This window comes from Mirounga angustirostris, unplaced genomic scaffold, assembly GCF_029215605.1.
Source record: "Mirounga angustirostris isolate CCGP_5_RB_7025 unplaced genomic scaffold, mMirAng1.0.hap1 SCAF_7, whole genome shotgun sequence".
NCBI lineage: Eukaryota > Metazoa > Chordata > Mammalia > Carnivora > Phocidae > Mirounga > Mirounga angustirostris.
The window spans coordinates 30,556,680-30,579,419 of record NW_026991715.1 but is presented as its reverse complement, the minus strand read 5'-3'; the positions used below and the strand labels follow the sequence as shown (position 1 = coordinate 30,579,419).

The 22,740-nt window shown below is 42.3% G+C and overlaps 1 protein-coding gene and 1 pseudogene across 1 annotated transcript in view; both read left to right on the top strand.

The window, feature by feature from the left end:
* Positions 1-22,740, top strand: part of TRPC7 (transient receptor potential cation channel subfamily C member 7) — a 139,239-nt gene that overhangs the window by 13,346 nt on the left and 103,153 nt on the right. The window lies entirely within an intron of this gene.
* LOC123853726 (small ribosomal subunit protein eS4-like) lies at positions 19,195-21,575 on the top strand (annotated as a pseudogene).

Genomic DNA, 22,740 nt, shown 5'->3' with positions numbered 1-22,740 from the left:
GTGGGGACCCACGCAGCTTCACGGCCAGCTGCCAGTGGAGCTTTCACCATTTTTGTTGAAGGGATATGAAAAAGACACTCAGGAGGCCCTTGGAAGTTGCACATTAGGGTTAAAAGACTAAGTGGTGGAGCTTGGTTGGTGGGAGCCTCAAGACTGTGAGTGGATGGCCTGCAGGGCTATCAGGCCAGAAAGGTGAAGGCTGGTTTCTGTCATTTCCTAACAATGAACAAGAAGGAGCTAAAATTAAAAATCAATGATAAGAGGACAAAGATCACAGTTTTGTTTTCCAAATGGCTTCAGCAACATGCCCCAGATAGGCTTAATCTATTTCCACTGAATTAAGCCACAATGAGGATCAGAACCAAACCATGATAGCACCGTCCTGCCTTGCTGCTGTGTCCCAAACTGGTTGAGGGCACGTGCTATGATGAACACTGGGGTTCTATGTAAGTGATGAATCACTGAATTCTACTTCTGAAACCAATACTACACTATATGTTAAATATCTAGAGTTTAAGTAAAAATCTGAAACCAAAAAAAAAAAAAAAAAAGAAGAAGAAGAAGAAAGAAAAGGAAAGTTCCTTGTCAGATGTAGCAGCTCGGCCTGGAACAGTCAAGAGTTGGTTTCTCCTTGAGGTTCCCTTTACAGTGAGTGGCACACAGGAACAAGGGACAAAAAGAGAAATCACCCATTTTATTCTCAAATTTTTATCAAAGGAATGTATGATGTAAAAAATAATTCAGGGGCGCCCTGTTGAGTGTTCAACTCTTGGTTTCGGCTTGGGTCACGATCCTGGGGTCCTGGGATCGAGCACCATGTCAGGTTCCCTGCTCAGTGGGGAGTCTGTTTGGGATTTTCTCCCCCTCCCTCTGCCCCTCCCCAGCTCGCGCTCTCTCTTGTTCTCTAAAATAAATAAATAAATCTTTAAAAAACTTTCAGATAGCACCCAACAGTATACAATGAGAAGTAAGTCTCCCCTTCCTTAACTCTCTCCCTTGCCCCAGTCTCGATTCCCAGACTCAGACTTATTAAAAATTTCTTTTATATCTGGGCATAAATCTTTTGTTCATACATAGGCATACGTTGATATGTATATGCAAATATATATGTATTCATTCGCTTTTTGCCTTAAGTGTACTAAGACATACTCCCAGTTCCCAGCTTGCTTTTTTCACTTAATAATAAAATCTGCAGAGCAGTCTCTCCATATCAGCATCTCCAAGTCCACCCCTTTCTCCCCAAGAGCTAGAGAAGTGCTCCACAGAACAGATATACTGTAATTCATGTACCATTCCCTTATGGATGGACCTCTAGCTTACTTACAGCTTTTATTTTAATGACCGCTGCACTGAATAGCCTTGCACTCCTTAAAGTGGAATTGTTGGGTCCCAGAACACACAGACATTTAAAATTGTGCTACAGATGGACAATGGTCCTCCCAGAGGACAGTCCAAAATTATAAATGTCACCAACGGCCTATGAGAATGTCTTCCCCACATTCCCTGGCCCCCAGTGAGGGTTCTCACACTTCTTCATTGTGGGATTTACAGGTGAGAAATGGTCACTCAGTACTCCTTGACTTTGAGTTTTTTGAGTAAAATTAAACAATAGACAAATTTAGTTTATTGTTCACTAGTGTTTCTTTTCCATGAATTGTTTTTTCCTGTCTTTTTCTGTTTTCTCTTGGTTCATTCCTCATTTGATTTTTAGTTTGTAAAAATTATTTTTATGAAGAAGAAATCAGTTCTTTTCTCTAGGTTGTGTGTTGCAACTATTTTTCAGCTTGTTGTCTTTTTGTATCTCTGAGGGTATGTTTTTCTGAAGAGTGATGTTGTTCAAAGTTTACATGCTCTTATTTGTCAGTCTTTCGGTTGGGGCTTTCTCAGTCTCCTGTCAGTCTGAGAAAGGTCTCCCTACCCAGATTATTAGAAAAATGCATCTGTGTTTTTTCCTAGGGTTGCTACAATTTCACTTTTGGGTATTTAACTCTTTCATCCATCTGGAATTGCTTTTCGCATAAGGAAGAAATTCTCTCACCTTCTTGACAGCAACATCCCTCTGCTCCTTCCAGTCAGTCACCAAGATTTGATTCCATTTGCATAGTCCAAGACCCCTGGCTGGGATCAACTAAGGGAACTTCATGTAATTAAGCAGAAGGAAAGTGGTAGCCAGTGCACGTGACTATGCATTTGCTTATCAAACCCCAGATAGACATACTTAAGCCATAAGTTTTAAAAAGAAACAGCCACCATGAGAGACTATGGACTCCAAGAAACAAACTGAGGGTTCTAGAGGGGAGGGGGGTGGGGGGATGGGTTAGCCCGGTGATGGGTATTAAGGAGGGCACGTACTGCATGGAGCACTGGGTGTTATACGCAAACAATGAATCATGGAACACTACATCAAAAACTAATGATGTACTGTATGGTGACTAACATAATAAAAAAAATTAAATAAATAAATAAATAAATAAATAAATAAATAAATAAATAAAAACAGCCAAAAGCCACATTCAGGTCATTTTTAATTTTTTTAAAAAGGCTTCCCCCCCCCCAGCATTTGGATTATTTTAGTGTTGGTTTTTAGTCTGTATAATGGTAAAAGTCATGGTTCTTTTATTTCTCCGTTAAGCAGCCTCTACCCTCTGAGGTTGCACAGCTGGAGCCCTGTAAATGACACTGACAAAAGTCAGATTGACAAGAGAAGAACAAATACAAGTTGTACTAACATGTGCATCCCACAAACAGATGAGAGAAGTCAGAGAGGAGTCGTTCAAAGGGATCGGTAGGAGCTGGGCTTAGACAGGATCTTAACAAAAGAAGACACTTTTAGAGAAGTAACAGGCACCTGGGTGGCTCAGATAGTTAAGCGTCTGCCTTTGGCTCAGGTCAGGATCCCAGCGTCCTGGGATCGAGCCCCATATCCGGCTCCCGGCTCAGCGGGGAGCCTGCTTCTCCCTCTCCTTCTGCCTCTCCCCCTGCTTGTGCTCTCTCTCTCTCTGTATCTCTGTGTCTCAAATTAATAAATAAAATCTTAAAAAAAGAGAGAGAGAGAGAAGTAACAAAGCAAAGGAAAAGGACTTTGAGCTTCTAGGGGCATTAAATGCAGGGAAGGTAAATAGAAAGGGGCACGAATGGCAGAGGAGGGCTAGTTTCAGCAAGCTGTGTTATGTAGATTCTTCTGGGGCTGTCTCTGGGCTGATGAGGGTCTAGAGCTGACTCCTGGGATGAACTTCTGCCTTTCTTGGTACAGAGAAGAGAGGGGAAACCCTTTATAAATGTAGGTCCCGCTTCTGGTCAAATAGAGGGAACGCAGAGGGTTTTCTTGTATCTGCTTCTTCTTAATTGTCTTCAGCTCAAAATAATCTTTTTGCCAAAGCTGCACAATGGAGGTGGTATATTCTACTGCCCTTCAAGCCCGTGAATTATAAGAAGCTGGCAAATGCCACTGCAGCTCCTGGATCCAAGGCAAAGTTCCATTTAATACCAATCAAGAAGAGAGAACTGCATTTGATTGCAAAGTGGAAAAAAAAAAGAATCTCTATCATTCAGAAACCTCATTTGGCACTGATAAATTAAGTGTCTCTCCTTCTTTCCCATTTATAACCTATGTGATTAGTAGCTACCGTAAGTGTTATGTACTCAAACACAGTGTAGGGTTCGGAAACTCTGCAATAAATACTCTTTGAAATCCTAGCACAGGCTTCCTTTCAAAACATGTGCTACCTGAGCACATGGAGGAAATGCACTTTTCCATCAACTACCAGTCAAACAGACCAAGTGGTATTCTAGCACCTGTACTCCTTTGCTGCCCCCAAGACATCTGGAGGAGTTGGGGGGCTGACAGGCTCTGGTCACAGGTGGAGCACGATGGCATCAGACTCAGGAAAATTAAGAAAGCTCAAGTTGTACACCTAGTCCTAAAATTATAGGGCTGTAAGAATGACTGAGGCTAAAATTTTCTCAATACTATCAATTCTCAAACAGAAAAGCTCCCCAAATGCTTGGCAGCAAAATTATCTTACATATTATTATGATCACTTTATCCCTCATACCTACAGTGTGAAGTTAATAACAATGGCCTGGTTTTTTGGGCTTCAGAGCAGGCTTGTTAATTACTGATGGGTCAACACTTTGAAAATTAAGAAGGGCCACAGTGAAATGCTAAACATTCTTCTCTCTCTTCTCTCTCTTTCTCTCTCTCTCTCTCTCTCTCTCACACACACACACACACATCCTGGAAATACAACACATTCCACATTTACTAATAATACAATCGCTTGAAAGCCGGGGTTCAGAGCTCATGTTTGCATTCTTGGGAACGGCAGCATGAAGCTGTTGGCCTTTTGCATGAGGAAGACCGGGGCTTTGCCTGTTGAGTTAATAGCTCTCTCCAGCTTCTCCTCCACAGTCTTTGAAAACAGTGGCCCAAGAATCTATCTGATAACAATTTCTCTTCTCTGGTGATTATTAATTTTGCTAAAAGTTCATACTCCAGAGAATTCACCCAAAATATCAGAAACTTGATGTTTTATATACTTAAAATGGATATTTTAACATAAACATGGAGATGAGCTCTAGGAAATGTGCAGGAAAAGGAAAAACGTTTTAATCTGGCTGACAAAATTAGGAGCAAGAGTTTATTTCCCTAAGTGATAATTCCTCTAAGATTACAAATTCAGAAACCAGACTTTAAACATAGACTTAGGGCTTTTCTTCACCTAAAACAAATACTTGAGGTGTGTTCTCAGAACAGTCAGGTTTTCGGATATTACTCAAGGGAACCAAATCACCTGGGAGACTTGTGGTCACATTCTCCCCAGGGCATGGCATCTGTCAACAGGTGATATGACGTCATAAAAGAAGATCTTAAGGGCAATGCTAGGTTGGGGGCCTTGACAGGTACAGACCAGAAAGGTAGAAAGGCAAGGCATTGAGTGAAGAGACCCAGGGCTCTAACAGGAACTGCTGAATGACTCAGGCTGAGGAACTGCACTGCTCTGCTACTCATCTTCCTCAATTACAAAGCCAGGTGCTTATAACCCCTTAATGAAGCCCTTTCTGCTTCTCCTTTCTACAGAGCATTTTCTTTATTTTATTTAAATTTCAGTTAGTGAATGTAGAGTACAATATTGGTTTCTGGAGTAGAATTCAGTCATTCAGCACTTACATACAACACCCAATGCTCATCACAAGTGCCCTCCTTAATGCCCACCACCCATCTAGCCCATCCCCCACCCACCTCCCTCCAGCAACCCTCAGTTTGTTCTCTATCACTAAGAGTCTCTTATGGTTTGTTTCCCTCTCTCCTTTTTTTCTTTTCCCCCTTCCCATATGTTCATCTGTTTTCATTCTTAAATTCCACATATGAGTGAAATCATATGGTATTTGTCTTTCTCTAACTTATTTCGCTTAGCATAATATACTATACTCTAGCTCCATCCATATCTTGCAAATGGCACAATTTCATTCTTTTTGATGGCTGGGTAATATTCCATTATATATTTTATATATCCATCCAGTATATTCCAATATATATATTCCAAGATGTGGCATATGTGTGTGTGTGTTTGTGTATATATACATATATATATATGATAGAATATTACTATGTGGAATATATGTATCCATATATACCACATCTTCTTTATCCATTCAAAGTTGATAGACATTTGGGCTCTCTCCACTATTGTTGGTAACACTGCTATAAACATCAGGGTGCATGTATCCCTTCGAATTTGTATTTTTCTACAGAGCATCTAAGTTGAGATTTAACAAGAGATTGTTATTCCCATTTTACAGATGAGTAAACAAATGAGAGTGGTTAAGTGATTTATCAACAAAGGGCTGTCTTCCTTCTGTGTGCCAGGCACTATACTAGGTTCTAGGACTACAGGTGTGGATAAGACCCAGACTCTGTTCTCAATGCAAAAGGACAGACTGGAGTAGTTAAGGGATAATCACAGTGTGGTAGAATAGGAGCAGAATGTTGTGAGAACACACACAGAGAGTGCAACGAATGGCCTGGTAATGTGAGACAAGGCTTCCCAGAAGAGATGGTATTTTGAAGTGGTTCTTGGAGGATGAGAAGTTTGGCAAATGGAGATGAGAAAGAAAAGCATAAAGGCAGAGGAATGAGCGTGTGCAGAGGCATGGAAGGCCTAGTGTCTACTTGGTGGACAGGTGTAGCTAGAGGAGAGTGGGCTTATAGAATGGGTATGTTAGTGAAGGGTGTTGAAGTATGATAATAAAAATGCTGGGATTTTATCTTATAGCATTTTAGCCAAGGGGATGATGGGCTGGCATTCTGGCAGAAAGAACTACCAGTAAACAAACCAATCAGGAAGCTAGTTCAGAAGTCCAGACACTAAATTACAAGGACTTGAATGAAGATCATGACAATGGATATGGGGCTATGAATATGGGAGGCAGATACAGAGATACTTTGGATCATAATCCATAGATCTTGGTAACTGATTGTCAAAGACAAAGATGAACCCAGGGTTTCTAGCTCAGGAAGCTGAGTGGATGGGGATTCTACTTCCTGAAACAGAAAGCAGAAGATCAGTTTTGCTTGTTACATGGAAGACCCATATGTCCAGTTTGGGGCATGCAGAGTTTGAAGTGTCTGCGAAACTTACCAGAGTAGATGACACCTGGCAGCTGAATATGTAAATCAGCTCCTTCGAATATAGGTTGGGGTTGGAGGTCCTGGGAATCATCAGAGGTGACAGCAACATCTGTGGAGATAAATGGAATAACATCAAAGCCTTGGTCTTCTTTTTTCATATTTGCAAAATAGATATAGGTCCTACTTCTGAGTGTTATTCAGTCATTCACTGGATAAATCAGTTTCAAGCAAAAAACTGGAATCTGATTTTCCTGATTAGATTTGAACTTATTTAAATGCAATCACTTACTCATCTTTTTCCCATGTCTTCTGGGACTTTTAGAAAGTCACCACAGATGTCTGTGCACAAGATAATGAGCCCATAATAGTCAGCTTTGGCTCTAAGACTATCTCAAGAGCCAAGAGTCCCCCCCCACCCATTGCGGCTCCTAGGTCAATTCCCTGGTAGCCACACACTAGCCCTTTCTTGCTCCTCAAGTTCCTATAAATAAAATTTTATATGTATTAAGTCATTTTATACAGCATTTATTAATTCCTGTCATGCGGCATGCCCTGAGCTGGAATATACAAATGACCGAAGTTGATGTGTTAAGGATGAAACTGTCAAAACTACAGAGAGCACTTGCTCAGGGCTGTTGGGCCCCAAGAAGAAAATGTAGTGGGGTCCCAGGCGTGAGACAGTGGAGCTCCCTGGGAATATCAGGAAAACCACCCTGGAGGTACCTGAGAGCCAATCCTGAGAGGGGGATAGGGAACCTCAGGGGAAGCAAAGAGCAGCACGGCCCAGGCGTGGGAACACAAGGGACAGAGGCACCAAAGTGAAAAGAATGAAGTATGAGCCTCCACACGAAGAAGTCATAAGTACTAATTTGCCTGACTTGGTTTTTAGTTTTTGTTTTGTAATTAACAGGGCTCTGCAGTTTTTTTAATTGCTACTTCACCATCTAGTTATTAGCCCCTCTTAATTAATAGCATTTTCAGCAATCACAAGCAAATTTTTAAAAATTACTTCTATACATACACTGTGCTATAATTACTCTTCAAAACGAGCCTCATGAACATTTACTATTCTGAATCCATAATCAGGTGAGTTATGATATAATCCTCTGGAAGGCTATGTTATCTGGTGATGCCAATTCGAAATTCGTGTTTCTCTGAAATGTTTCCACAATATACAGTTAGTACAAATAAGATACATAGGTCATGTTTGCTCTGAACTTTTTGGATCTTCTTCTAATTTGATATTAAACAAAGAAACAAAGCCATGAGCTATCAAGTACAGAAGCTTGCAACCCTAGCCAAGATTAGAACCAAGCCTGGATACCCCAGACCCCTTTTCAACACTGAGGTTTAGGGACTTGTTTAAACACCATAACGCATTCAAACTTTTTTTCTTTTTTTTTCCCCTAAGGATTTTATTTATGTTTGTTTGTTTATTTGAGAGAGAGGGGGCACTCGCGTGCTGGGGGAGGAACAGAGGGAGAGAGAGAATCCCAAGCAAACTCCACGCTGAGCACAGAGCCCAACGTGGGGCTCGAACTCATGACACTGAGATCATGACTGGAACCACCCAGGCGCCCTCAACATTTTTTTCTGATTATATTGGTAATACACAATTAACGTAGACAATGGATTTGTGCATAAAAAGGAAAAAATCATTCATAATCCCACTAAGTATTTAGAGAAGTTCCTTCCAGTGTTTGATGTCCCAAACATGCCACATAGACTCATTTTCTCTCTGTCCCTTAAATCCCATTGGTATTAAAACTGAAATGTTTCCCCAATCCATTTCATCCCTGCATCCTTACACCTGCACTTGACCAGCTCCAACCATGATCCTACCTCCAGGCCATAATACTCCCCAACACTGAGGCTGTCCTTCACACAGGGCCAGAAGGATCCCACCAAGGTGCAAACCAAACCATGCCATTCTCCCACTTTAAAAAGTGTCCACGGCTGCCCACTGCCCATGGGAGAAAGTCCAAGCTCCTTATCAGGGAATACAAAACCTGCCATGCCCCAGCTCCTGTTCCTTCTCCAGATTCATGTCTTCTGCCACCCTCTACCTCTACTTGAATAGCTCCCCTTATGTGTGTATAGCAGGGTTTTGTTTCTCCTTGCTTTTGTTTATTTCCCAACAAGGAATGCTCTTTCCCCACCTGTTGAACTGAGTAACTCTAATTTATCCTTCAAGATTCAGTGAAATAAGTCAATCAGAGAAAGACAATTATCATATGGTTTCACTCATATGTGGAATATAAGAAACAGCACAGAGGATCATAATGGAAGGGAGGGAACACTGAATGGAAGTCATCAAGGCAGGAGAAAAACCATGAGAGACCCTTAACTATAAGAAATAAACTGAGTGTTGCTGGAGGGGGAGTGGGTGGGGGATGGGGTAACTGGGTGATGGGCATTAAGAAGGGCACATGATGTGATGAGCACTGGGTATTATATGCAATGATGAATTATTGAACTCTACATCTGAAACGAATGATGTACTATATAAAGTCTAATTGAATTTAAATAAAATAATAATAATTAAAAAAAAAAAGATTCAGCTATGACTGCCTTCCTCCAGGGCAACTTCCCTGAATACCCAGACAGAGCTAACAGCCAGTCTCTGACACTGATGTCCCAAAGCAGTGAGCCTGCATCTGTCCCTCTGTCAGTCCGTCACTGCCACAAGATGGTTGTGTAACAAACCACCCAAACCTCAGTGGTCTCCATGTCCATGTTGACTGTCACGTGCACACAAGTCTGAGGGTAAAGGGAGGAGGCTGTTCTACAGGTCTCATTCTGCGGCCCAGGGTAGATAGGGAGTGGTACCTTCTTCTCTTGGTGGAAGTTACACTTCCCACGGGGCCAAGAGAAAATATGTGATGCCTCTTAAAACCTAGGTTTGGATGTCACACACTGTCAGGTCCTGGGCTAAAGCAAGTCCCGTGACCAAGCGGACATCCATGCGGTAGGAAGTATACTGGTCTCAGGGAGGTGGGGATAGAGGGGGAAATAGCTGCTGAACAATGAGCTTATCTAACACAGTGCTCAGCTCAAAGATGGTGACTATTTTTCTAGTTGCTCAGCCCAAACACCTCAGTCACCCTTCTCTCTCCTCTGGTTGGTTGGTTGGTTTTTCTTTCTTCATATGCAACTCCTCAGTAAATCCTCTTGGCTCTCTCTTTCAAAGATACCCAGAATTCCATCTACACTTCTCACCTCCTTGACCATATACCTTTCTGAGCCAGGCCACCTTCATCTCTCCCCTGGGCAGTAACTGCAACAGCCTCTTAATGGGTCTTCACGCTTCTGCTCTTGCCCCTTAAAATGTATCCCATCCCAACAGCCAAAGTGATGCTCTTCAAGCTTCCATCAGATCATGGAAACTGCTTCTTGAAACCCTCCAATGACTCCCCACCTCACCAGGGTAAAAAGCACAGTCCTGACCAGTGTTCCCTGCTGTTCCTCTGGCCTCATCCCTTCCTGTTGTCCTGCTCACCCACTTTCCCCCAGGAACTGGCCTCAACTGGCTATGCCTCAAAAACACCAAATGCCCCCCTCTTCTGCCTTTGCACTCTCCTCCATCTTTGCACTGATGACCCCCTGTCCAGAACATTATCCTTGTATATCTACATAACTCCCTCCTTTACCAACTTCAACTGTCTATCCAAAATCACCTCCCCAGGATTCCCAGAGGAGGCGATTTTGCATAAACCTTCACACCATCTGTATAAAATAGCAATCTACAGCCCCAATGCCCCCCAGTAAAACATAACCTCCTCAAGGCCAGGGCCTCTGCTTTGCTTATAGCTGTATCTCAATGATCTAGACCCGTGCGTGTCACAGAGTGGGTATTCAATGAGTAGTTGTGGAGTGAATGACTAGCACTGCAGCCTCATACTGAAACAACTGGGTTATGTGTTGTCTCTACCATGGGTAGGCAGCCACTGCATTTTGTTCCTTCTTGCATCTCCAATGCTGGGCCCAACGTCTAGAACAGAGAAGGCTCAGTAAGCACATGTTGAACTGGTGGAACATCTTTGTGAGAATCAATCACTGGAAAGCCCTCAAGCTTACAAGCTAACAGACTCATACTGTTTCTACTGCTTACTAGCTGGGTTTATTTGTAATGAAATATTTTCCCAGGAATTACTGTGAGATCAGATGTACAGAAACTCAGGTCTAGTTTGCACATAAAGGTGAGCTCCTCATCACACTTCACTGCAGGACCTTCACTATCTCCCTTTTCCTCTGGTCTGTCAGGTCCATGAAGGCAGCAACCACGCCTGCCTCACTCTTCCGTGCATCTCCAGGGCCCTAGCACAGTGGTCAGCATGTAGGAGATCTCTATTCATTTTTGTGGAGTAAATGAAGATATGAATGACTATGGGAGTTCTCCCATGAGCCAATCCGCAGACCATAGTGACTCAGGTGTGCTTGTGGATGAAAGCTTTGCAAGGATCCAGGAACAGGGAGTTGTTAATGCAGCATCACTCCACAGCTATACTGTATGCTTTGGCTCCAACAAGACTCCAAACAGACCCTAAAAATACGCTTGCCTCCATGAGCCACAGTCACCGTGCTGCCCACTTTGGAATTAACCTAGCACAAGCAATGCCGCCTCATCCTGTTGTGCTATTTCTCCACCTATCTGAGGAATGAACAACAAGGTCCCCCAGTCACTGCAGGGGGGGAGACTCTGCAAACCCTCGGCTTCCCACTCATTCCCAGAACTCTCCATGTCAACAGCGATCCTGGATGGGGCAAGGGGACACGTTACAGAACAGGGGTGGATGATATCCTGCTGAGAGTCCTAACACCAGAAAGATCGGGGGGGGGGGGGGGGGTGTAGCTAGATGAGCACTCTGATGAGAGGCTGAGGGCCTTGGGAGCAATAGGAATTAGTGAGGACTTCCACCCTGACTTCCTGATTGCCAACACATCTTCTGATAACTTAGACTGCAGGCCAAACTCAGCTCCCTGACCTTCTCCGGATGTGCATGTATGGGATAATGCCTTACTCAGTTTCAGCACCTCTGGTTCTTACCCAGCAGGCCCTCATCTCTCTCTTTCTCTTCACCAGGAAGGACCTTGAACCCACCCCTTCGGGGTGGTGCTCAGGGTTTTAGAGCACGTGCCAAGAAAGTTAGTGTTTTTATCAGATTGAGTCCTTCCCAGGATGAGCATTATGGAATCTGGAGTCAGCCACATCCAGGTCCAAATCCCAGGTGCCAGTGAAGTCTCTGGGCCTCAGTCCCCATGTCTATCAAAGAAGACTGATGACAGTATCTATGTCTTAGGTTTGTGGTGAGAATTCAATGAGCTAAATACGTAAAGCATTCGGCCTGAGGCCTGGTACATAGTAAGTATTCAGTAAATGCTAACTAATAGTAATAACTGTAACTGTCATATGTTTTTATATTGTCTCCCATTCTACTGCATACAAAGACCAACCAATCATGCTTCGGCCAACCCGATGTGGGCAGAGCAGGAAGGCAGGGGAAAAGGTGGGGCTGCTTCTCTGTAAATGAACCCCCAGGGTCCCTCTTCCTCTTTCAACTCACACATCCTGACTACTGTCCTGATTCATAGCTTAGAGCAACCACCCTACCATGAAGCACTGACTGAACGGTTGATGGAGTGATGGGTGTGTGCGGGGGAGGGGTGGGGAAGTAAAGAGGGAGGGAGGGAAAGAAAGAGAGAGGGACAGGGACAGGGAGAGAGGGAGAGAGAGGATGTGAGGAGGGAGGAGGCCAGGTGGCTGTGAGGTGTGAGGATGGAACAAGGTTCACATAGGGAGACCTGCCTTCCAGTCTCAGTTCCCTGTGGTTCCAGTATAAAAAGCAGAAAGCAGAGAAAAGGCTCTTCTGGGAGTTCCCCAAGAGAGAACCAAGTAGCATCTTTAATCTGTATAATAAGGATGTGCACAGAGTGTACAAGAATTCCTCTTTTGATACCTAAGCATGTTCATGTTTATTTAATTACGTGAAGTTATAGAAAACAGTGGATAAGGTGCATAACCTATGCACACGGCCATGTGATGGTTAAAGTAGCTAATCCCCATCACAGTCCACACATCAGCGAATATTCTCTCCCCTCCAGGCCTCTGCACTTGCCAGTCGCTCTTCCTGGAGTGTCCATTCCCTGTTACCTCTCCTCCCTGACCTGCCTTGCCATTCCTAGCTTTACTCAGCCTCGGGTCTCAGTTTATACTCTGCCTCCTCTTCGAAGTCCTCCTTATCTGCAGCAAGGCACTTGGGTCACCTTGTGGTCCATACCTGCTTACGTGTCATTTCTCAAGGGCAAGGGCTGTGTTTCATTTAGATCTGTATCCGCAGTACCTGGCACACAGTGGGTACTCAAAAATACTTGCTGAAATAGTAAATAAAATACTTGAATTACTCGTCAGCCACTACTCTTCTTAAGCAAGCCTCTAAATCCATCAGAGGGGATTTGTTACAAAATCAACAAGCAGAGCTATCCATGACTTCTGGGACTTCACAATGTCATGGTGATGGGTTAGGGAGCCCCTTACAATGTCAGAATCTGCCAGTTAAGTAAACCAAAAATCGGGTTGGAAACCAAAGTACCAACAGAGGTCCTGTCAACAATGCCTGACTCAGAAAGGCAGTGCAGTCACCTGAGGATTCAGGCTCGCCACCCACTGTGAATTATCAAGGACTCTGCTCCAACCCTTTGCTCCAAGCATCCAGGCACTGCCTGTGCGTTCCACCTGAACGCTGACACAGGGTGAAGCTGGGGGATTGAATCCAATGAGGGGTGTGTCAGCTTTATTAGAAAAGGCACTTGAAGATCAATACCCCAAAGGAGACAAATTTTCCACGCTCGCTGCTAACCTACAAGGCACGGGTATCATAATACTGACTAATACTTGTCACACATTGTGTTAAGCAACTTTTATAAATTACCTTATTTAACTTACACCTTGCAGCAAAAAGTAAAGAGCATTATCATCTCCATTATACCAAATAAACTACAGCACACAGACAGATTGAGAATACACTCAAAATCATGCAGCCAGTATCCAGCAGAGGTGGGATCGGAACCCAGACGCTCTGATTCTCCAGAGCACAAGCACTAACCACACAGGCAATCTTCCCATGCAAAGACTGGTCAGGCCTGTGCTGAAAAACTCTGAGATCACCAATGGCTCACGTACAAACCATCTTTCGCACAGCCTGAAACACTTAGCACATGAGACCCCACTGGGAAACGCAGGGATTAAGTCTGGGATAGATAAAGGAAGGCCTCCTGCAAAGGCAAATAAAACATTCAAGGAGGCAGTGGGTGACCAGTGGCGGAGTGAGAGAGTAGGGCCTTTGAGCAGGTCACTGGAGCAGGGAGCCAGCCCCACCCCGCCCCACCCTCAGGGTACAACCTTGGATCTGAGGATGTAGGGTTGTCTAAATGCTCCTGGGACAGTCAAGGCAAGAAATGCTGGCTATCTGACTCATGTGCGAAAACTTCAACTACCTTCCTTGAATCTGCATTCCTAAATGGAGATTAAATGCTGAAGAATATTGGTCTTTTATGATCCTTTGGAGCATGGGCTTATTGATATGGTGAAGGTTAATGAACCAATTAAGTGTACGCATGAAAGCTAAAACATGGATTGAAGCTTTTCAATTTTCATCTGGAATAATGAGCACCAGGCTCAGGTTCTTACCCGCATTTCACATCCATTAATTATTTCAGTGATTCCAGCTACAACTAATAAGGATTCAGCCATGTGTGTTCAATCTTAATGTTCAGTTTTCTCATCCATCAGCTGGGTGGGGGCGAGGATGTGCAGGAGGGAGTGCTAGGGGCAGGAGGTGGCTTTGAAGTCCTGCTCGGTGAAAAGGTACTGAGTGTGACCTGTGTGCCTGGCACCATGCCAAGTGACTGAGCTTGCCTCACTGAATCCTCAGCGTGTTGTAATGCTTCCTTATGTTACCGCCATCCCAGGTCACTCCTCAGAACCTGTACTGGATTCCCTGCAAGGCTCCTTCTATCCCTTACTCTGTCCTCAGACCCCACAGAACTTGCATCTCCAGATAGCCCCCACTTCACCCTCTGGCAGTAATAGCTCTTCCAGAGCAAACCCCCCAGGTCACTGCCCACCCCCCCACAAGAGACGCATCACCATCTCACTCTTAAAAAAGACAGGCTCCCTGGGTGGCTCAGTCGTTAAGCATCTGCCTTCGGCTCAGGTCATGGTCCCAGGGTCCTGGGATGGAGCCCCGCATAGGCTCCCTGCTCTGTGGGAAGCCTGCTTCTCCCTCTCCCACTCCCCTGCTTGTGTTCCTGCTCTCGCTATGTCTCTCTCTGTCAAAAAAATAAATAAAATCTTAAAAAAAAATAAAAGACAGGCTCCCTAAGGACACACTTCCCTGCAGTCCTTGCAAGCTTTTGCTCCCACAGGTTGCATACCCCTGGGCCTGGAAAAGGAGGGTGGGCATATCTCTCTTGCTGATCCTTACCACTTCCAGACCTTCCTCCATCTCTCCTCCTTACGAACATTCACCCTTGAATCATACTTCATCAGATTAGATCACCCATTATCCCTCATCATTGCTGCCAGCAACAGTGGATCGCTCTGTCATTTCTCCATGTTTTTAGTCCCTGGGCTTCAATTCCTGGCACTTTACTATATACACAGATGATCCTTTTCATAGCCTAGCTCAGTTTCATGAGCTCATCTCCTCCAGCCGTCTTACGGTAGTCACCATGAGCCCACCTGAGCCTATACCTGTCATGACCAACAAATGCAAACTCTCCTTAGTCTCAGCATCATACTCACACTGATTACTCACTCAAACTCCTCCATCTGCCTCTCACATCCCAACTCTGTTGATCTTTTGCCTCCCCCATGGCCTCCAACTCAGTAAGCTATCCGTCTTCTTTTTTTTTATATAACTTTGTATAATGACATGTATCTACCATTACAGTATCATACAGAGTAAAGTGGCTTCACTGCCCTAAAAGTCCTCTGTGCTATACCTATTCATCCCTCTCCACCATCCCACCCCCAATCCCTGACAACCACTGATCTTTTTACTGTCTCCATAGTTATGGTTTCCAGGATGTCATCTAGTTGGACTCATACAGAGTGTACCTTTTTCAGATTGGCTTTTTTTCACTTAGCAACATGCAATCAAGTTTCCTCTATGTCTTTTCATGGCTTGATAGCTCATTTCTTTTAAGTATTCAATAATATTCCATTGTTTGGATGTATCACTGTTTATTTATCCATTCATCCACTGAAGGGCAGCATGGCTACTTCTACATTTTGGCAATTATGAATAAAACCTCTATAAACATCCATGTACAGCTTTTTGTGTGGACATAGTTTTCAACTCCCTTGGGTAAATGCCAAGGAAGTGTGTCCTTAGGGAGCCTGTCTTTTCTAAGAGTGAGATGGTGATGCGTCTCTTGTGGGGGGGTGAGCAGTGACCTGGGGGGTTTGCTCTGGAGGAGCTATTACTGCCAGAGGGTGAAATGGGGGCTATCTGGAGATGCAAGTTCTGTGGGGTCTGAGGACAGAGTAAGGGATAGAAGGAGCCTTGCAGGGAATCCAGTACAGGTTCTGAGGAGTGACCTGGGATGGCGGTAACATAAGGAAGCATTACAACACGCTGAGGATTCAGTGAGGCAAGCTCAGTCACTTGGCATGGTGCCAGGCACACAGGTCACACTCAGTACCTTTTCACCGAGCAGGACTTCAAAGCCACCTCCTGCCCCTAGCACTCCCTCCTGCACATCCTCGCCCCCACCCAGCTGATGGATGAGAAAACTGAACATTAAGATTGTACGGGAAGATTACAGTTAGTCTTATAAGACACTGGCAACTTCACCTTTCAAGCAGGTCTCTTGTACACGACATGTAGTTGCATCTTGTTTTCCTAACCTCTCCACTTTCCTTCTCCCCTGAAAGCCCTGTCTCTTTTCATACCAGTCTCACTTCCATGGGCTGTCATTATAATCACTCTCACACACATGCCTCCATTCCTGCGCCCCTCTCCTGATCTACTGTTTTCCTTGGCAAAAAGACAATCCTCGTAAAATCTAATTCTCTACCTACTCCACACAGGCACCCAGGGAGGTGAATGTGGTTAGAAAAAATCAACCACATTAGCTGGCCTCATTTTGAATTTCTGACCATGAACCTCAAATGGACTCTCATTGTCCTCCAGCAATTATATCCTATCTCCTGAATCCATTCACTCTGAAATTTTCCTAAAACCTATTTCAGACCTCCTCTCCTCAAACTTCCATTGCCTTCCCCCTGCCATTCTTATTCTCTGCTAATAATTTTTCCTTCCTATTTCACTGGGGAAAAAAAAGTGAAACAACAGAAAGAAAATGTCTACAGATTCTCACCACCAATATGTCTACCTGCTAGCATGCTTATCCACACATTTGACCTTCCCTCCTACCATAGATAAACCATATGTGAGTCTATCTAAACCTATTTCTTCATTTATATCTGAATATCTCATCTTCTGTCATATGTGCTATTGAATTAGAGGATTACTACAATGATCTACTGATATCAAATACAATGATAATAATAATTATCTACTGAAAAATTCCCAATAATATACAAAATATTATGGTTTGTCCCATCAGGAGAAGGAAGGGAGAGAGGGAGGAGGGGAGGGAGGGAAACAAGAGGGGGCAAAAAGAAAGCTTCTCTTGACCCTACTTCTCACATCAGCTACTTTGCCATTTCTCTGCCCTCCCTTGCAATAAAACTCCTCAAAAGAGCTGTCTATACTATTGGCCCAAGTTCTCTCTCTTCACACTCTTTAATCCTCACCAGGAGGATTAAAGGTCAAGATTTCTTTTACTGCGCACAGGTATTCACCCTTTCCAGCTTCATCTGTTGAAATATTCTTTCTCCATTGAGTTGCTTTTGCATGGCTGTCAAAACTCATTGATCATATTTGTGTGGGTTTATTTCTGTGCTCTCTATTCTCTTTCCTTGACTTTGTATCTATTATTTCACTAGCATTTAGTGAAATACTACTCTACTCCCCCAAATTTGCTCCCATCAAGGTGACCAGTGACCTCCAAGTTGTTAAATCCAATGGTCAATTTTCAGTCCCCCTCTTATTTGGGAATAATATTACCACCAGTTTTATAGGGTGTTACCACTTAATGAAATAATAAATACTAATGAAATACTAAAATGTTTAGAACACTTTTATTATAAACTGCTATTAAAATCATTTCTTAAACAAACTCTGCCTAAATATCAAAGGCAGAAAATCTCCCAGCATGCACACGAATGGTGATTTATCTCCAATTGTATTTCAGTTGGAGCTTTCAATGAACATTCCTGCCCAATAACTGCATCCCTGAGGGGAGGAGAAGGGGGACTAGATTTGAGGCCCACACCCTTTTTCATCTAATCTCTAAGGTCTCCATTGAGGAATGAGTGTTAATTATCCTGTACTGTGTGGGCGTCTCCACAACATCAGTCTGAGAAATTCATTTAACTTTTGACCGATCAGGGTAATAAGCTTCTCTCTCTTCTCATTTAAGTTTGTCAGTAGCTTTGAAAAAGTTTTAAGAGTTTGGATTTTTAACCAAGGTCAAGCAAAGTAGTCATCTGTGTTGTTTTGCAGTAGAAATTATGGTATTGCCAAAACAATAGCTTCAGCACTAAAAATTCAAGGTATGAACATACCATGTTAGATGGTTTGGGTTTGTATTCTGTGTATTATGTGTTAGAGACTGAGATTTATCTCAATAATAAGAGTGTTTGTGAAAATTATGGACCCAAAGAAAGGGAAGAAATTCTGACCCAGTTGAAAATCAAAGAATCTCTATTAATATCCGCATTGAGGAGAGTGCAAGAAATAAATGATGGATGAATACTGTAAAAACTATTCAATACATTAACCAAGTAAAAACCTCTGAGCCACAGTTGGTTAAGCGACTGCCTTCGGCTCAGGTCATGATCCTGGAGTCCCGGGATTGAGTCCCACATCAGGCTCCCTGCTCGGTGGGGAGTCTGCTTCTCCCTCTGACTCTCCCCCCTCTCATGTGCTCTCTCTCATTCTCTCTCTCTCTAATAAATAAATAAAATCTTTAAAAAAAAAAAAACAAACCTCTGAGCCAGTAATCTGGGGTTGAAATCCAGCAAAACTTTGTTGTCAACATTTTGTTCTAAAATACTTTATAAATCTTTAAACCAATGTAAAAGCATGTAATTGACTATTTTACTAGTCATATTAATAAATGGATCTAAACTAAGTGTTCATTCAAGAGTAAACAATCCATATTTACAGACAACATGCTTGTCTATGTAGAAAATCAGAGAATCTACAAAGCACCAATAAATACGTTTAGCCAGGGCACAGGATATAATGTCAACACAGAAAAATAAATCATATCTCTATACACAGTAATGAACAATTAGAAACTAAACATTTAAAAAAATATTTCCAATAGCTAAAAAAAATACTTAGATAAAATTCTTATAAAACAAATGTAGAATCTATACGTCAAAAGCTATAAAGCACTAAGGAAAGAAGTGAAGGAAGACCTAAATAATGGAGAAACAGAACATGTTCATGGTTCAAAGACTCAATATAGTTAAGATGTCAGTTTTCCCCAAACTGATCTATAGACTTAACACAATTCAAGTAAAACTCCCAGCAGAACTTCTCATAGATATGAACAAGCTTATTCAAACATGTATATGAAAAGGAAAGGAAGGAGAAAAAGCTAAAACAATTTGAAATAGAATGATGAACCTGAAGGACTCAACATACCTCATTTTCAGACAATATAAAGCCAAAAAATACAAACACTAAATACTAGTGAAATAATAGATATAAAGTCAAGGAAAGAGAATAGAGAGCACAGAAATAAACCCACACAAATATGATCAATGAGTTTTGACAGCCATGCAAAAGCAACTCAATGGAGAAAGAATATTTGAACAGATGAAGCTGGAAAGGCTGAATACCTATGTGCAGTAAAAGAAATCTTGACCTAAACCTTACACCTTATGTAAAAGTTAACACAAAACGGTTCATAGATCTGAATATAAAACCTAAACTATAAAGCTTCTAGAGCAAGACAGAAGAGAACACACTGTGTCTAAGAAAAGATTGCTTAGTTGGGGCACCTGGGTGGCTCAGCCACTTAAGTGTCTGCCCTCAGCTCAGGTCATGATCCCAGGATCCTGGGTTCAAGCCCTGCATCAGGCTCCCTGCTCAGCGGGGAGTCTGCTTCTCCTTCTCCCTCTGCCCCTCCCCAACTTGTGCTCTCTGTCTCCTCTCTCTCTCAAATAAATAAATAAAATTAAAAAAAAAAAAAAGATTCCTTAGCTCTAACACCAGAAGCATAATCATAAAAGAAAAAAAATGAGGGGCGCCTGGGTGGCTCAGTTGTTAAGCGTCTGCCTTCGGCTCAGGTCATGGTCCCAGAGTCCTGGGATTGAGCTCCACATTGGGCTCCCTGCTCAGCGGGAAGCCTGCTTCTCCCTCTCCCACTCCCCCTGCTTGTGTTCGCTCTCTCGCTGTGTCTCTCTCTGTCAAATAAATGAATAAAATCTTTAGAAAAAAAGAAAAAATGATAAATTTAAAATTTGTTTTTTGAAAGATGACAGTAAAAGAATGAAACTATAAGTCACAGACTCTGAGAAAATATTCACAAACCCTCTTATAAAAGAATTGTATCCAGAATATATATAAGAATTCTCAAAACTCAATAATAAGAAAATAAACTCAATTTAAAAAATGGAAAAGATTTGAACAGACACTTCACCAAAAAGATACAATGATGGCAAAAAAGCACATAAAAAGATGCTCAACATATTAGCCATTAGGGGATGCAAATTAAATGAGATACCACTACACAGAAAATAAACTGACCATACCAAGCTCTGGTAAGAATATGGATGAGTTGGAACTCTCATAATTCATTGGTGGTAATGTAAAATAGTATCCATTCCAAAAACTGAGTAACTTATCCGAGTTACCACTTACCATATAGCCAACAATCCCACTCCTATTTACCTTAAAGAACTGAAAGTTTATCTTCACACAAGAATTGTACAGGAATGTTTATAGAAGCATTATTCATAACTGCCAAAAACTAGGAGCACCCACATGTCCTTCCCTGAGTGAATGTATAAACAAACTGACATGTATAGGCAGTGAATGTGGAATAAAAAGAAATGAATTACTGATAATGCAACATGAATGAATCTCAAAGGAATCATACTGAGTAAAAGAAGCCAGTCTCAAAAGGTTACATAATATATGATTCCCTTAATATGACATTCTGGAAAACTCAAAACTCTAGGGCCTCTTGGTTCCTGCCCAGCACAGCCACAGCTCATGGTCCCAAAGAGCCATTGTAACACAATGCAGCTTCAAAGAGTTGAATCTGGACAAATGGACTGGGATGCTTACTCTCTGTCCATTCATCAGTGCCCACAGGCCAAGAATGGCTCCCCCTTGTCACTTTCTTTAAGGACAGACTTGAGTATGCCCTAATAGAAAGTAGAGAAGAGTTGCATATAGCAGTTCACTGAGATGGATGGCAAGGTCCACATTGATTTAAACCACATTATTGGTTTAATGGAAGTTATCAGCACTGACAAGACTGGAGACAACCTCCATCTCACGATGACACCAAGAATCGTATTACTGTTCATGAGATTACTCCTGAAGAGACCAAATGCAAGTTGTGCAAAATGAGAAAGATCTATGCGGGCACACAAGAAATCTACTATCTAGTGATGCCTGATGCTGACACTATCCACAACCCTGATCTCATCAAGCAGAACAAATTCATTCAGATTGATTTGGGGACTGGTAAGATTACAGACTTAATCAAGTTCAACAATGGTAACCTGTGTATGCCTGGAGGTGCTAACCAGGACAGCATTGGTGTGATCACCAGAGCTAAAGAAAAGTGAATTCAGATTCAGAGTATATTTTTGATATATGAATCAGATCTGGAAGGAGAGAGAGAGAAGAAATCAAGGGCTTCTCCCATATTTTATGTTTTCTTTCCCATGAGCCAGTCTTGCTCTCACTCCAATAATTAAAAACCACAAAGAGCAAAAGGTCAAGATTTGAAATCGATGGTCAAAATAAAGTGGTAACAATAATAAAAATTGCCTAACCATAGTTGAATCACTATGTTGTACACTTGAAGCTAATGTAACATTTCATGTCAACTATAAAAAGATTTAAATTGCCATTTGTAGGCTTTAGTATAAATTTTTATTTATTTAGGTGTTGACTTATTTTGTTATTGGTGTTATTTATTGTTAACTACCCTAAGCATTTTACATTGTTTTGGTATTGATTCTCCCAATGGTTATATGATGTGTATATTATTACAGAATAAAAACTGAGATGCAGAAGAGGTGAATAGTTTGTTCCATTTCCCATACCTAAAAGTAATAAAATAGAAGTTCAAACTCCAGGTCCTCCTGGTTTTATTTTTCTTTTCAATTTTTATTTAAACTCAATTTAGTTAACCAATAGTGTATTATTAGTTTCAAAGGTAGAATTTAGTGATTCATCAGTTGCATACAACACCAGTGCTCATTACATCAAGTGCCCTCTTTCATGCCCATCACCCAGTTATCCCATCCTTCCCTGCTCTCCAGCAACCGTCAGTTTGTTTCCTAGAGTTAAAAGAGTTTCTTACTGTTTGCCTCCCTCTCTGTTTTTATCTTGTTCTATTTTTCCTTCCCTTCCCCTAGGTTCATCTGTTTCTTAAATTCCACATATGAGTGAAATCATATGGGATTTGTCTTTGTCTGACTTATTTCACTTGTCTTTGTCTGACTTATTTCACTTTGGCTGATGTATTTCACTAATACCCTGTAGATCCTCCTGACTTGAAAACCTGTATACTCAACTTACTATCCTAGAGAATCTGTTAGGTGTTCAAACTTCCGTATATCAGCCCACCCTTTATTTCCCCAAGTTAGTTGAGAGTCAGCCCCAATTAAGCCTCTGGTTTCCACAGTGTGCTAAGAAGGGAATATCCTGCTCAAAGTGGCAACACAGTGAGAGGAAAGACCACAGCACTGGGGTCAGATCTATCTGTTTTGAATCTTGGCTCAA